Raw genomic sequence first — 16,924 nt, 5'->3', positions numbered from 1 at the left:
CACTCATCTGAGTCTTCCCACTATTCCGGACAAAACTATTCCTCCATTGACACCAGCTGTCAGATGACCTCCATAGAATACGGGCTGATGCTGAGGAACCATTTTAGTCTATCAGGCCTGGTAGGAACTCTTTTCCGTAAAGGCTGAATCATCATACGCAGTACAGTGGGAGAAGGAAGCCAAGAGACTTGGCCTGACTATATCAAGAACTCCTTTGAATACCAAGTTACTGACACAAAAGAAGGCAAAAGCCATTGTTAATAAGCAATTTTTAGGCTTAAAGTTAAGAGAAAGAGGACACTTTTTGTTGGCAAGGGTTGTTTGAAAGTCCGCGGTTTCAGATAAATGCAGTGCAGTGTAAGAGAGGACATGGAGCATTTCATGCTCTTTAGTAACTTCTACAGCAAAGTCAGGCCTAACACAATAGCCAAGATCTTAAGCAGAGAAGAGCTGGAAGGACCAGCGGAACAAATATTCTTCCTTCTAAGCGGCCTTATAGGCCATACAACATAATTAACTGGTCTATATCTGAAGAAGAGCTGGGACATTCATACAACACTTCGTTTGATACGCTCGGCAGGAAATACGGTACATGCACATCTTTCGGGAAGAACTTCCATGAGAACTCAAGGATTTTTAAACAAGATTTTCTACTATTTTTAAGTTACCACTTTTAATGCACTAAATGTGATCATTTGAGTTTTTAGCATATTTGTAACAATGTAACTTTTTTTCTATTTATTTTCTTTTAAAAGGCAGCTATGTTTTCACATTGTGGCCCAAAAGCACGGTCAATAAATTCAAATCCCACCACAGTGCAAAACCTCCAAGCTTCACAGAGTTCCTGGGAGAGTATCTTTGGGTTGTGCCTCTGGGGCTGACAGAGTTTCTCTGATCTTCAGAGTTTTCCCAAGCCAGCACAGTACCCCGCCCTCCTTTTCGGCTACCAGTCTAGTCCTTCGTATTGACTCAAAAATCCACACCATCCTTTGGAGAGTCCATTTCTGGATACCAGTTCACAATGAGTGCAAGTTAACTCAGTCATTCACTTTCAAGTTTCAATGAACAATCTTCACCAAGCTCCATGCTCCACGAGTGACTGGTCAACTGGTGGTCTTCACTAGAAGGGCCTCTGCTTTGACCCGGTGAACACCCAGTGATTTTCTGACACTGCCCCATTTGCGGAACAAAATACACAAGGGTTGGTCAGGATAGGTCATAACTCATACTCCCGGCACCAGTTCAGCAGTCTCTGTCTGCTTCCACGTCCTGCACCACACACAAGTGCTTAGGTCTGTCCGTCTCCTCTTCTCAGACTTCCAGCTCTGTTCCATCTCTTGGGAGCCTCATGTTTCTGAGCTTGGGGCTATCAGGCCACACACAAGTACACACTAACCTCAGGGACCAGTTTCCTAGGCCACAGGTAGTAGAGGTGTGCTTGTGTGAAATCAAACGCCTCTCTCTGCAACACCATTGGATATAGCACATGGCAGCAGTGTGGGCAGAGGGCGCCCTTATCCTAATTCCCCCAAACCACAACGTTGGACAGTCTGTGACTTACAGTGGAAATTCTGATCTGGGAGTGGTCAGTTTGAAGCTTTGAAAAGGTCAAACTGGGCTGCCTTTGTTTACACTAATTCCCTCCCACTGAATACCACGGCTAGTGTGGCGACCTCTGATCTTAAGCTTCAATGGGGAGCTGGCTGAACTGTAGGTGTGGGGTAGGCCTGCCCATTCACAGTCCTTGCTTAACTGCCCTTGGGGTTCCTAAGAAGATCACCGTCACCCCGTTCCCTTAGGCCTGCAGACTCCTGTGAAGGCAAAGGGAACCAGCTCTACTTCTGTTCTCTCCTGCAAAGATCAGGCAAGCGAAGACTGAATACAATGAACTACCATAAAAGACACATATGCCCTGAGAAGCCAGTTAGTGGCTTCTCAATGCCCACAGTCACAATGCCAGCAGAGTCTAGCAGAGAAAAAGGAGGGGGACCAATAAAAAAAAAAATATTTTATACTAATATATTTTTTGCAGGAGGGTTAGTGAATGTCAGTGATTAATTTGAAGGGAAAAAAATAGATGTCGGGGTTCTCATTAAGAGGCAGCTTGCACAAGCCTAAAAACTTGAGGAGTTGAGGGTGGGGTTGGACTTCTCTGCTTTGGAATTCAGACAACTGCTGACCTTCCCCATCAGAGGAGGAACATTGCCATACTGTTGTCATTTATATAGTGCACAACATCCTACCTCTTATGCCAAGTATGAAAATATTTGAGGAAATTAGACCAAAAAACACTAAAAAGGGGGGACAAGTAAAAGCCACAACAAAACAGATAAGGAGAAAAGAGGTGAGGGGGAATCGGCCAGCATTAGAGTATGCTTATGGATAGATGTACTATGTAGGATGAACTAAAATATTGGTGGGTGTAGAGCTACTGATGAATAGATGGTAGTAGAGGTAGTAGGATAAAGGGAAGAAATACTGGTGCACAGTCATGGGTGGAGGTACTCAGCTACAGGTACTAGTAGAGGTACTAGAGAGTAGGGACTGATCAAAAAACCAAGATAAAGATCTGGTCAGAGTTCCTAGAGTTTAGCGAGGGGTACAGGTGTTAAGGTATATCACCGGCATCTGCACTAGGGTACATGTAGGGGTTTAAGTGCAGTGCATGTGCTAGGGTATAGCTAGGTGCAGAGGGCCAAGGGTTCAGTCATGGGTAAAGGTTGCAGTAAATTCTCAAGGCATTGCTGGGGCAGAGGTATTGGGACATAGGTAGGGTAGAGGTACCATGGTAGAGGTAATGGTGCAAGTAGAATTTGGCAAACTAAGATATGGGCAGGGGTACAGAGGGACGACGGTATCGGCAGGGGTAGATGTAGTAGAATACAAATAATAGTTGAGTTACTACACTCTAAGTAGGGGTGCAGATACTAGAATAGAGGCTGGGCAAAGGGAAGGCCCAGGATATTGGCATGGGTAAATGTACTAAGGTAAAAGTAGGGGTAGCGGGCCTAGGATGTAGGCAGGGGAGCGCAGGTACTAAATGTAGAGGGCTCTGATAAAGAAATAAACATAATTGAGTAAGAAAGAGAGAAATGATGGCTTACAGGAAGAGGTGTAAAGAGAGGAAGATAGAATAGAGGGGGCGTGTGGGGGTGGGTCCCACCAACAAGACAAACAGAAAATGTACAGGAAGGAGGAAGAACAGACTGGAGGGATTTTTACCCATAAAAGGGGAAACCTGTAATCCGGGGTAAAAAAGGGTTTCAGGGATTACTTTTCGACACGGAGGGCGGTCACCAGAATAGGTCCTGAAATTCAATTCAATTGAAAAAATTGTAGGGCAATAAGTTTTTCGAAAAGGCTTCTACAGACCAGAATCACACACAACCAACAATACTAATTCATATTGTACACGTACAATCTACACAGCACCGCAAGGAGTGGCTTTAAGTAATTCTTGAGGCACTTCAGAGAGGATATAATGGAAGTGCTTGCTTATTAAAAATAAGGCTGCTCCCGCAGCTCAGGGAATATGAAACGGGGGAGGGGATACAGCTCCATTTTTGAATAAACATGATTTGTTACTGTCAGAAGTGCCTTAAATGGTAATTTAATAACAGCTTTGATAGTGAAAAATAGAGTGGGTTTCACCAATCGTGCAACAGTACCAATTTGCAAAAAGCACAATTGATTTACAGAATGCTGATCAATGTCAAACATTCACCCCAGTACAGAGATCTGGGCCTAAATCCATTGTTTTTCTGCTCCCCATGCCATTCCAGTTTGAAACCAGCTATATGCAAATAAGTCTTCACCCTGCTGCCTATGGGAACTGGCCAGCCCGAACTGCCAGGCCAGGTCCTCCCTGGACTGGAAACAAGCATCCTAGGACCTGTTTCGGGGTTTCACCCCTCATCAGCCAGGCTAGCTTGACTAAAGTGGCATGGAGAGCACGGGACACACATCTGGGCATACCCGTCCCATTTGGGTGACATGCAAAAATATACTACCAATTTGCATCAGGTTGGCGTGCATTGAGACTTTTCCTGGACTAATGTTGGTCTAAAATCTTTCATGGGATTAGAGACCTTGCCCACTTGATGTGATGTACACACTAATATTAAACAGCGCCAGATCTGGGCGTCTGGGGAGAAGGACTTCTCACTTGGAAATAAAAGAAGGATGGTCCACACTAGAGCCAATTTCTTGTGTAGTCTCCTCAGTTTACACCTCCACCACAATGATCCATTTCACAATAAAAAAAAGATCGCTCACGACTGCAAAAGGTATACGTAAATATCCCCAGGAAGCGAAGGGAGCCCATATAAATCCTGCAAAGATACCTTATCAAATGCTATTGATGGTTTGAGTTGAACCCCTCGTGCTGTACACAACAGCATTTTATCTTCATTTTGAGAGGGCGATTCCACCCCTTCCTGTATCTGAATGATTCCATGGACGGGTCCATGAAAGCAGCGCGGAGGTGCATTAATCCAGCACCAATCTTGGTATTACACGGATAATCCTGGCTGCGCCACTGCAGAGGGTATCTTTGCTTCCGACACAACGCTGTACATAAATCAAGCCGCAGGAATCAATATTCTGCAAATTCACCCCACTCATTCAAGGATCATAAATTGTACATATCAGCACCTATGGAGGCCTTTCTGATTATTACATTCGCACTTCTAAATAATTCAATCGATAAAGAATCCCTGCAAAAAAAGCCCTGCATATAACAAAACTAAAAAAAACAGGTTTTCCTTGAGTGGGAGGAATACAAATAGGCATGTGTGTACGCAGGACCCTGCAATCGTCAAAAAAGGCCAAAAAGAGTCAAACCTCATCATGCAATCGACAGGCTCCATTAGCTGCAGTTATGAGCAATCTCTTCACACAAACGGGCGCACACAATTCCCTACCCGCAGCACATACATAAATAAAGATGCTGCAACGGCTGCATCTCTCACAAGGGGGAAATGTATTGTGGAGGCACTAAACAGCGGCTTGCAGATTATAAGGATGTCTCATCCAGTGGACAAATAGCATGTGGCGTCCAAAGACTCTCGCTAACATGCATCACAGCAACATGTACACCAAGATCTGATGGAAAGCCGTAAATTAGCCCTCGGGCTGTAATTGGATCTTAATGTCCAAGCATCCCAAAGCGAAATGTGGACCATAGATAAGAGGTAGAGAGCAGCAGCACCCCCTCCCTCCCAGCACGCTGCACCTCCTAGATGATCTACCTCGGGTGGAGCCACCACGTCTTACCACCATCTGATCCTCAGTTCCTGTCCTCCAGAGCCGCGTGCAGATACTTCCTCTCCAGGCTGATCTGGATTAGTGTACTGTCCTTGGATAGAGGCCAGCTTCAGACAGGAGGATGTGCCCTATGCTCACTTCAAAATTTCAGAGAGGCTTCTGCTGGGCAAGCCCCTAGTTCATGCCCCATGCTTTGCGGGACTGCTACTCTGCAAATACGGTGGTGGGACTAAGAACCCTGGTAGGACTCTACCCTGGGAAACAGGATGGCCCAACCTGTTACTGACCCACCCTGTCAATGTACACTTCCAGTAGTCGACCCTACAAGTCCACAATCTTTACACTTCTAGAACCTCTCACGCAGCAGCGGGTGACAGGGAAGGGGAGTGGAGAGGCGGGTGGGGGTTACGGGGAGGGAATTACAAAAAAAGAAACCCTCCTTGCCGTGTCTCAGTCCTCGACTGTCTCTCTTCCGTCATCTCTCGTCGTCTCTTCGCCGAAACCAGGAAGCTCCATCCACTAAGCCAATCACAATGCTGCAATAGAGTGTTGTGATTGGTCTGAGTGCCGTCGCTCGGTGCTCAGACAGGGGATGGGAGGCTGGGCATGTTCCTGACCAGGCTGTGTAATGCAGCCTGGTGGGGAACATGCAAAGGGAGCGTGACTGCTTGGCCGGCCTAGCAGGGCCGGCCAAGCAGTCATGTGCACTTTGCAGTGCAGCAACTACTCCTTCTCCCAGAAATCACAGGTATCCCGGCCCCACTCAACCTGGCCAAAAAAATGAAAAAATTATATAATGATAGAAATTATTTGTTAGCATAATTTCTTTTTACACTGCTCCGCGATCAGTGCGGCAACGCGCCGCTGCCTTAGTGGAGGAGCCGCCACTGCTCTCGCGGGCATCTTGGGTGGTGAGGTGACTACCCTCGCAGCTCTGTTTCCTGACCTTTCATTCCAGCCCTGTCGGCCTGACAAGAAACAGCTATTTCAGATTGAGAGAGCATTCAAGACTTGGATGTGAGCTATGATGTTCGATGGGGAGGCACATATTATCCATTTAGAACTGCTGCTGTTTAAAAACTATTTGGAAGAAGAGTTTGCAGTACTTTCGAATAAGTCTTTAATACAACCCACCCTAAAAGACCTCTTCACTGTCATAATCTAATCACAATAAATACAATCAGCCTACTGCCTTTATCATAACGTTTTATAATAAACAGAATAGGTAAATTGGCCTATTCTGTTTATTATAAAACGTTATGATAAAGGCAGTAGGCTGATTGTATTTATTGTGATTAGACTATGACAGTGAAGAAGTCTTTTAGGGTGGGTTGTAGTAAAGACTACAGAGATTGAGTTTGTGACATGCAAACTCCAAGTTTGCAACAGAAGGCGAGTGGGTACTCCACTGAAAACCACAGGGACAGCGATCAGCAACGTGACAATCTGTGCTAGGGCCTCTTAGAAGAGATTGTAACTTGTAAACCTCCACAGTTCTATAACTGTGTGCCTGATGTTTGCCTTGTGTGAAAGCCTATGCGCATTGCAGTAGACCTACGCCGATTATGGCGACAATGATAAAGGCGATTTGCCTCATTGCTTCACTGGGAAAAACTGTCTCCGATATCATGGAACTGATCTTATTATTTTGAAAAGTCATGACCAGGACAGAAACCCTGGCTTATTTATTGTGAAAAGCATATTTTAAAGCAAATCATGCATTAATAGTGGATTATTCTCTCATTGTATTAAGGGCATAGTACACAGGTTCTTTGTTGCATGAAATCACACCGATTTCAGTGGCAGACAAGGAATTTGGGTTTTTGAAAAAAGGGGGACCCCTACAAATACAATATGCTTGCTAATCGCAGGGAGAAAAGTATTTAGTAAAGAAACAATAGCATGCTGTCAATTAAATATGGAGTTAAAACATTCTAAACCTCATAGCATAAAGTGTAACCACACAGGAAGCCATTAGTAACAACTAACTGAAACAATAACTGTTTTTTTATTGTAAAAATATATTTTTATTTTGATTTGAAATCTATTTTTTGGATACGTTTTTTATATAAATATATATTCTTAGTTGATTGCATAACTATGCATAATCACCAAAATCATACACAGATATAATATATACATCCTCTCTGTAAGAAAAGAGGCAAACCAATCCAGGGCTGAATCCACAATGCCCACCTCCTCCAACCGTTTCAGCAGGATCTGGTGGGACACAGAGTTGAACGCGGAACTAAGGTTTAATAGGATAAGTGCCGAAGTACGACCCTCGTCTAAGGCCACCCTCAGGTGTTCGGTCACAGCTAGGAGACCAGATTTCGTGCTGTGACCAGGACGAAAACCATTCTGAGAGGGGTCCAGTATGTTATTTTCCTCCAGATAACCCGTCAAGATAGAGTTGATGTAGACACTCAAAGTTTTTGGAGACCCAGGGCAGGAGGGAGATGGGATGGAAGCTCTCTGGTTTAGCTTCATTGAGATTAGGTTTTTTTAACAGAGGGACCACCCTGGCTTGCTTCCATGAGCTAGGAATAACCACCGTAGAAAGAGACAGATTGATCACCTGGCTCAGAGGTGTAAGGAGCACAGGTAAGATTTTCAAAAATTGGGCAGGCTTAAGGGGGTCGGTGGGGGAGCCAGACTTAACCTTGCTACAGAGCACAGACAGTGCCTCTTGGGAAATCGGCAGAAAAGCGACCAAAGTATGCGTAGGAGGGGGTCTAGGCACAAAGTCAGGACAAAGTCAGGACAAAGCGCTACCTGGGGAAGGACTTATAGATCTTATCCACCTTTTCTACAAAGAAGGAGGCAAGAGCCTCGCATTCCTTATCTGACGATATCAAGGTCGCATTAAGGGCCGTAGAAGATTTAAGATCTTTCAGTATCGAAAAGATACTTTTGGAGGGGTTGTTACTACTCCTGATCTCATTCGCATAGTAAGTTGCCCGTTCAGTCTCAATAGCCCTATGATATTTCTTGAGAGCTGCCTGATATGCTACACCCCCATCAAGCTGACATGCTACACCCCCATCTCTTCAGCAGTCATAATCAACTACCAGTCATCACTCCCACCCAACTCCGTCTACCAATGACTCACCACACCAACCTATCACCAGTCTAGTCACCTACCACCACTCACCAACCATCCACTCCCTGCACACTACCTGAACACATTGCTTGCTATAAATAACTCATCACACCACCATTAACCACCGCTTAACAAACGACCATTCACCACCCACCTTAACAACTGCTCAACACTCACTCACCTCTCTACTCATCACACATCCTCTCAATACGCAACAACAAAAAAACACTCACCACTCTATTCACGCTCTCACCACACTAGTTACTCACCAACTACCACCTACCATGTCTCCCAATTACAAACAACTGCTCACCACATTCCACCATTTACACTCCTCTCACCGGAAGTAACTCACAACAACCCATTCTGATAACAACTTTTTCTTCCACAACTTCATCTAATAATATAAGCCAAACCTTTACATCGGTCAAACCAGATGGCAAGTCCACCTTAGCCAACATAGTGCCAGAAAACATTCAATCCTGACAGAACAAGGAGTGGATGACAGAGACCTGTTCATTATCTTCAGGTTACCTCTCCGGTTCCTTAACTCTCACTTCCCTTCATGGCAACTTTCATCTTTAAATGTAAAGCATACCCAACTAACACCATCCACATACTCCCGTGCTACCAACCAAAAAGCCCCAGACCCTAGTTTCTGACACCCTTCAAAGAGTGTAGCAGTCCAGCGCTAAGTATTGCAGAACTCTCGATCAGGCCAGCTACACGGCATTTCCCTAACATTTACCTCCACACCTCTCAATGATACGCAACAGATAAACCACTACTTTCAAGACCAGACCTTGAAAGATCGATTGAATAAAACTCTAAATTTTCCAGAAGTCATGTTACATGACTTTAGTACGTGCATGCTTCAAACTGAGTATAGTTACCCCACTCAGGAAAGCACAAAGCAGCAAGAAGCACAGAGACTGGTTCAAAGCCTCTCTCAGCCCTAAAAGAGAAAGGCCAACTGGCTAAAACAGACTGGTAACTGTCACCAAACACCACGATCCTCAGGCAACACAAACTTCCCTTGAACAGCCAATGGTCATATATTCTTCAATGATCACGTTCTTCCATCAAACCCATCAGCACCTCAGATAACACACTAAGCGTGTCCTAAGGTTTCGATGGCACCCGATGAGATCCACACACATGTCAACAGTTCTGAGACACCCCATCAGTTTTCTTCACTGACAAAATAACAATAATGTGTGACTTCTGTGAATGCAAAAGCAAATCCCTCGTCTTATAACATCCAAAAACCAAACCCAAAGGAAAAACACGCACAGCCAACGCTCCCTGCCATTTCTCTTGACAGTACTTTGAAATCGCGATTAATAATATCCTTAGCAATGACAAAGGTTGTTCTTCTCCAAGAGACATCATTCCCGCAAAAAGTCTACATAAACTGTGTAGAGAAGCAGAAACACTTCCAATTCATTTCATCAACAGTGTTTAAAAAAGCTAAACTATCCTAATTGCTCCCGCTCAAGGAAGCCAATCTTGAGCCAACAATCATAAGAAAACACCATACCAATGCACAGCTTCCTCGCACATCAAGGATCCCGTAAAATATTGGGGTGTCCCGTCTTGATGTGCCACAGTAGGGCTTCCACCCTGGAAATCACAAGGATCACCCTCCACAGAATCTGAAACTAAGCCTTGAAAGCAGCCCACAAAGTAGAGGGGTACATGCTGATACTACTAGAATCGACGGCACGCTTTGACTTGGTACCACACAAAATTCCCACTCCTGTGTCTTTAGCCTGTGGCAGAATTCCTATTGAACGTTCTTGCCGTCCAGCTGTTCAAACCACGGCCCTTAGTATCTGTTTCTTGCTACTTCCCATGTGGCAGCAACGACCCCACTGCTCAAAAGTTGTTTTTGACATCGGCGTCTATACCCGTTTCTCCAAAACTTGTAACTCGCAATCTTTTTTTACCACTCCTACGACCACAACACACTCCTACTAGGAATCACCAACAAGCAAAATCATATCAACTCCCTGCCTGCCATCAATGGTATATTTACCCCTATATCACATCTCTTCCACCAGACTGAAGCTCCAACCCATCTTCACTACTAAACTGCTCTCAACCTTTATGCCACCTCTCCACCACGAGATCCCATCTCTGAAACTGGACCACATCTTGACCACTCACAGCACACTTTCAGTCTTCTGCTTACAAGTGAGTAGAAGCAAAGAGCGTGTATGTGAGCTGCCTGCAGCGCCTTACTTTCCCCATCAGTACAACCACGATGAGTGGAACACATTGCAGAGGCTGACTCTAATACCCCTCGTCACATGCAGCAATACTAAAAACAAAAGCAAAGTAGAAAAAAACAAACGTATTGACCCTGTGTAATGGGGATGCCCGGTGTGACCATGCATAACACATAAGTAAAGCTATTCACAAATACAACAATCTGAATGACTGGCCATCACAATAAAGACGTTAACCTTAGCTGCAATGTAATGTCTCATTCATGAAGGCTAAATCAAATACCATTTGGAGAAATCGTTAGACATGCACATTTTTGGGGGGGAGAATAAAATTAGGGGAAGATGCTAAGGCATGCACTCACTGGTCTCGGAGAAATCTTGAATACTGCTCTGGAGAAATCAGGAGTACTGCTCTGGAGAAATCAGGAGTACTGCTCTGGAGAAATCTTGAATACTGCTCTGGAGAAATCAGGAGTACTGCTCTGGAGAAATCAGGAGTACTGCTCTAGAGAAATCAGGAGTACTGCTCTAGAGAAATCAGGAGTACTGCTCTGGAGAAATCAGGAGTACTGCTCTGGAGAAATCAGGAGTACTGCTCTAGAGAAATCTTGAATACTGCTCTGGAGAAATCTTCAGCTTGCGCATCAAGGCCAATTGAAATTCATAATAATAGGACATGGTCCAGCTCGTATCATTCCTACCACTAAGAGCATGGAGAGCTGCAGCAGAAACAACCCCATGCCAGGCGTGTTCCCGCCATGGGATTGACTCTTTCCCGGCCCAACCAGCCGTTCACTTGTGTCTGCAAGAAATCTACTGATGCCCTTACAGGCCATACAACATAATTAGTTTAGAAAATAACTTGGAACCATCCAGTTTTACTTTGAAGTTGCAAACCTATTTGGAAAATGTGTGTTAGACTTGGCATCTTGGGCGTGGTTTCCCCTGACTTTTTGACTCTACCTCCTGTATTTTTGATGCTGTGATGGATTTTGTTTTTGCTGGCTTAGATGCTTTGGGCACTTTGCCACTGCTGATCAGTGCCAAAGTGCAAGTGCTCCCTGTGTAAATTGTTGTAACAATTGGTTCTCCATGATTGGCATATCTGATTTACTGGTAAGCCCCTAGTAAAGTGCTCTGCAGTGTGCCAGGGCCTGTAAATCAAATGCTACTAGTGGGCCTGCAACACTGATTGTGCCACCCACATGAGTAGCTCTGAAAAGATAAGTCAGACCTGCCACTGCAGTGTCTGTGCGCAGTTGTTAACTGCCATGTTGACTTGGAAAGTGCCCTGCCAGGCCCTAACCTTCCCTTTTCTTACATGTAAGGCACCCCTATTGTAGGCCCAAGGTACCCCCCTGGGCAGGGTGCAGTGTATGTGAAAGGTAGGACATGTACTCGTGTGTGTGACATGTCCTGATAGTGAAATACTGTCAATTTCGTTTTTCACTATTGAAAGGCTATCTTGCCCCATAGGATAGAATGGGAGTTTATTTATAACATCTTATAAATATAACTTCCCATTGGGACAAGTTAGAGAAATAAAGTTTAGGCTCTCTGAACTCAGAATTTAAGTCCACATGTTTTAGTAAAGATGGTTTTTAAATTGTGTGTTTCAAAAAGCCACTTTTAGAAAGTAGGCATTTTCTTGTTTAACCATTCTGTGTGCCTCTGCCTGTTTGTGTATTAACAGTCTGGTTTTGGAGTGACAGTTGCTGGGGATGTGCATTCACTGTAGACAGCCACTGGGAGGGGGGGGGGTTGAGGTGTGCCTGGCCCTTCCTGGATGACTCAGAGCTGGGCTGAATAGACCCTGGCTGAATTTAGAGTAGTGGTAGGAGATTTCCTTGCACCTGAATAGGGCCTGTCTCTCTTGCACACTGCTGTCTCCACCCCTTGCGGCCATACTGCACCAGTGAGGACAGAACTAGTTTGGAATGGGCTCAGAGACCCTTGCACAAATAGAACAAAGACATTTTTGGGGTATAAGTATTAGACCTAAAACCCTGAACGTTAGACTACTTCTGCAATCAAGAGGAACCTTTGCCAAGGAGACGAGCTGGAGAAACTGGAGGAGGAGCCCTTCCCCTTTGCTGTGTGCTGTCTAGGGTTGGCCTGCAGTAGCTGTTTCTGCCAAGGAAAGGACAAAGCCTTTACTGTGTGCTATGTCCCCCCTGTTTGAGGAAGATCTCCAAGGGCTTGAGTAGAGCTTGCCTCCTGTTCTGAAGTCTCAGGGACACAAAGACTTTACCCCCAGCTCCCCTGAACTTCCTTGCTAGGATTTCTGACCTGTCAAGAGGTGCCTGTGACTGTGTTGGGCGTCTGGAGATTGTTCCAGCTGTTGGGAGCTGGAAAAGCAACGCAACTACAAGAAAATCAACACATCGCTCTTCTTGTGGCTTTTCTTACAACGCAGCACCGCTGTGCGACAAGAATCTCTATACACATCGCCGCGCTGCTGCTGAAACTGACGCAGCGCCTGTCGCCGGTGCAAGAACCGACGCATCGAGGGATCGCAGCTGAAGAAAACCAACACAGCACCGATTGACGCCGCTGCATCGATCGCCAACGCATCCCACATTTCCACGCATCGTACCTGTGCGGCAAGGTTTCCCGACGCATCACCCGCAGACCAGAATCGTCTCGGAATCGATGCATCACTTCTCCCTACAGACCGGATTCGACGCATCACTTCTCCTGCGTGCAGCAGAACTGTTGCATCGCCTCCCCAGGGTCTCAGGAACTGATGCATCTCTTTGCTTTTCAATGCTTCCCATCTCTGTGGCTGTTTTTGGCCTTGTGAATTTTGTCGTAACTACAGGTAATTTGAGAGAAATCAAGCATCTATAGTTTTCTATGGGCCAAGTTGTTTAAAACCCTTTAAAGTCATATTCTTATTACATGTATGTTGGGTTTTTGTTGTTTTGGTCTTGTTGAGTTTAGATAAAGATACTTTATTTTTCTAAACTGGTGTGGTGTCCATTTGTGGTGTTATCACTGTATTACTCTGTGTTTTGAGTAAAAATACTTTACACATTGCCTTTGGGATAAGTCTGTCTGCTCGTGCCAAGCTACCCAGCGGGTGCGCGGGGGTTATCTAAAGTGCGTATCCCCCTTACCCTGACTAGAAGCAAGGGTCCCGATTTGGACAACAGTACCTACCTCTGCCAACTAGAGACCCCCATTTATAACAATATGTTTGTTTTCAGGGTGTCATTATTTAAAAGCTCTGTGAAAACCCTGAACAGATGCAAAACTAGCATGGTGATGTATTCATAATGCCTTCTTGGCAACGGGAGGAACACATTTTACTCACCAAGTTAATGTTTTAGTCTGGGTTTTTTTTTTACAGTGCAGCAGTCAAACAGACCTCTAACAATATACAAAGATTAGGCTTTGGGTCCACCCCTTTCTTCAGTAGACCTTCTTCGGTCCGCGTCTTACAGCCATTGGCCTCAGACATTGCTAATCACGTCTTCGCTCAGCCCAGTGAAGAATTCATCTTTCATCTCATCTCACTGGTTCTTTGAGTGCATCTTTCTGCCTCCACTCAAGTGATTGCATGTACCTACAATGTTAAAACGAGCGCCTTCCATACAATGAAAACACGGTTGCATCTTCCTATACTGTGGATACCAACAAAATCTACAACACAGCCTCACTCTCGTAAGCTCTAAGCTTGACTATGCCAACAGCTTATAACTCAGCCCACCCGGATTCATCATATGCAAAATACAACTAATCCAAAATACTGCCACAAGACTCCTTCGCCTTCTCCCAGAAGTACGCACCGCTCCAGTCCTGCAGTAGCTCCAGCGGCTACTTACAGTCAGATGGGCAATGTTCAAGGTGCTCTGGATTGGCCACAGAGCCTCCCGGTGTAAAGGACCACCAACACCTACAGGTTTAATTCAAGCAATACAATTAAAACGGAAGTGTGTGCTCCATTCTTGCACCACAAATCACCATACTGCCATGCCCTAAGAAATCAATAGGAGGCTTGGGTTTATTAGTACAAGCCGCCAGCTCTGGAAGTCACTACAAGCCAAGCTCGAAGCATTCAGAAGCATATACGCTTCAGAAGACAGCACAAGCCATGGTTATTTTCAAGATACCAACCTCATCCCATGACTCTAGAAATGATAAAATCTATACATAAAGAAACTCCACCAAGAGAAACACATATGTGCACTAGTCCATGTAACACTTTGTCTCATGAGAAAAGTAGATTTCTCCTTGAAGAATCCCCCTTCCACACAACTCCATTAAATGGCGGTTTCCTCTTCCCTTCAGACCATGGAAAGGCACTTACTACTGTCTATGAAAGAAGCACATTCATACGTGTTTCCAGAGTGTGAAAATACCTTTAAGCGACACAATAATAATGCAGATGTATGCTCCTGTGGTGTTTACCTACTTATTCAGGTTTTCTATCTCATATATACCCACATTCTTGCCACTAACTCTATATTATTGAAGTTTCTGTGTTCTTAAGTACACCTTACATCACTTAGTATTCTGTGGATCAATATTTGAAATTTACACCTGTAAAGTGTTATTTCTTATTATTAGGTACACAGATCAATGAAACAAGCCCATTTGAAAGTACGCTAACCATGAAGCCCCACATGGGAAGCTTTTAACTGCTTCAGATTGGGTCAGTCTCAGGTTTTCGAGGCTTGTGTTTTTTAACTCATTGCTGCTAAACTGCGCTCTTTGGCTGCTTAAGTAGGGACAGCACAGCATCCAGGTTTAATGACCCCCTTCTTTAATAACAGAAAAATCTGTCCACACCACAGTACTGTAGATAAAGACCCATATTGTGCATCCCTACCTCACATTTCCATGGGCAAACATCCACACCCCACACTGTGGACTTACAACGGCACCCCACTTAGCCGTGGACAAACATCCCCACCATCTTTCCTGTGGACAAACATTCACACCACGCTTTCCCGTGGACAAACATTCACACCATGCTTTCCTGTGGACAAACATTCACACCACGCTTTTCCGTGGACAAACACTTACACCACGCTTTCCCGTGGGCAAACACTCACACCACGCTTTCCCATGGACAAACACTCACACCATGCTTTTCCATGGACAAACATTCACACCACGCTTTTCCGTGGACTAACATTCACACCACGCTTGTCCGTGGACAACATTCACACGACGCATTTCCATGGACAAACACTCACACCACGCTTTCCCGTGGACAAACACTCACACCACGCTTTCCCATGGACAAACATTCACACCACGCTTTCCCGTGGACAAACACTCACACCACGCTTTCCCGTGGACAAACACTCACACCACGCTTTCCCGTGGACAAACATTCACACCACGCTTTTCCATGGACAAACATTCACACCACGCTTTCCTGTGGACAAACACTCACACCACGCTTTCCCGTGGACAAACATTCACACCACGCTTTCCCATGGACAAACACTCAAACCACGCTTTTCCGTGGACAAACACTCACACCACGCTTTTCCGTGGACAAACACTCACACCACGCTTTTCCATGGACAAACACTCACACCACGCTTTTCCGTGGACAAACACTCACACCACACGTTCCCATGGACAAACACTCACACCACGCTTTTCCGTGGACAAACACTCACACCACGCTTTTCTGTGGACAAACATTCACAAGAGCTTTTCCGTGGACAAACACTCACACCACGCTTTCCCGTGGACAAACACTCACACCACGCTTTTCCGTGGACAAACACTCACACCACGCTTTTCCGTGGACAAACACTCACACCATGCTTTTCCGTGGACAAACACTCACACCACACTTTCCCATGGACAAACACTCACACCACGCTTTTCCGTGGGCAAACACTCACACCACACTTTTCCGTGGACAAACACTCACACGGTGGACAAAAACATCTTCATCAACCTTTCTGGCAGACTAACAATCACAATCCTCATTATGTGTACAAATATCACACATTCCCATGGACAACCATCTTAGCTCTGGGTCTCTGTAGACAAACCTCCACAACCCTTGACCCCTGGATATACATCCTGAACCACATTCCTGTGGACAGATGTCCACAGAGAGGGATGGGAGGGAGGATGCGTGCTTCTGTTCAGAGGAGAGAAGCCTAGGTACATGGCCACTGAGGACAGTTTCAGGGCCTCTAGGCACATCCATTGTGCTTGAACCCCACGCCTACTCCAACACTGATACCCTTCCTACCGCAACACTGATCCCCTGCCTACTCAACTCTATGGGCCATCCATCACGCCGCTTCAGCAGCAAAATTACATCTATGCACAACGTGCTAACGTAGAT

The 16,924-nt window shown here is 45.2% G+C and overlaps 1 protein-coding gene across 4 annotated transcripts in view; it reads right to left on the bottom strand.

Annotated features, from left to right (window-relative positions):
* RBFOX3 (RNA binding fox-1 homolog 3) overlaps positions 1-16,924 on the bottom strand; it is a 2,040,484-nt gene that overhangs the window by 468,921 nt on the left and 1,554,639 nt on the right. The window lies entirely within an intron of this gene.

The sequence above is a fragment of the Triturus cristatus genome, chromosome 7 (genome assembly GCF_964204655.1).
Source record: "Triturus cristatus chromosome 7, aTriCri1.1, whole genome shotgun sequence".
In the NCBI taxonomy this organism is placed as follows: domain Eukaryota; kingdom Metazoa; phylum Chordata; class Amphibia; order Caudata; family Salamandridae; genus Triturus; species Triturus cristatus.
This window is presented reverse-complemented; position numbering and strand designations above follow the sequence as displayed.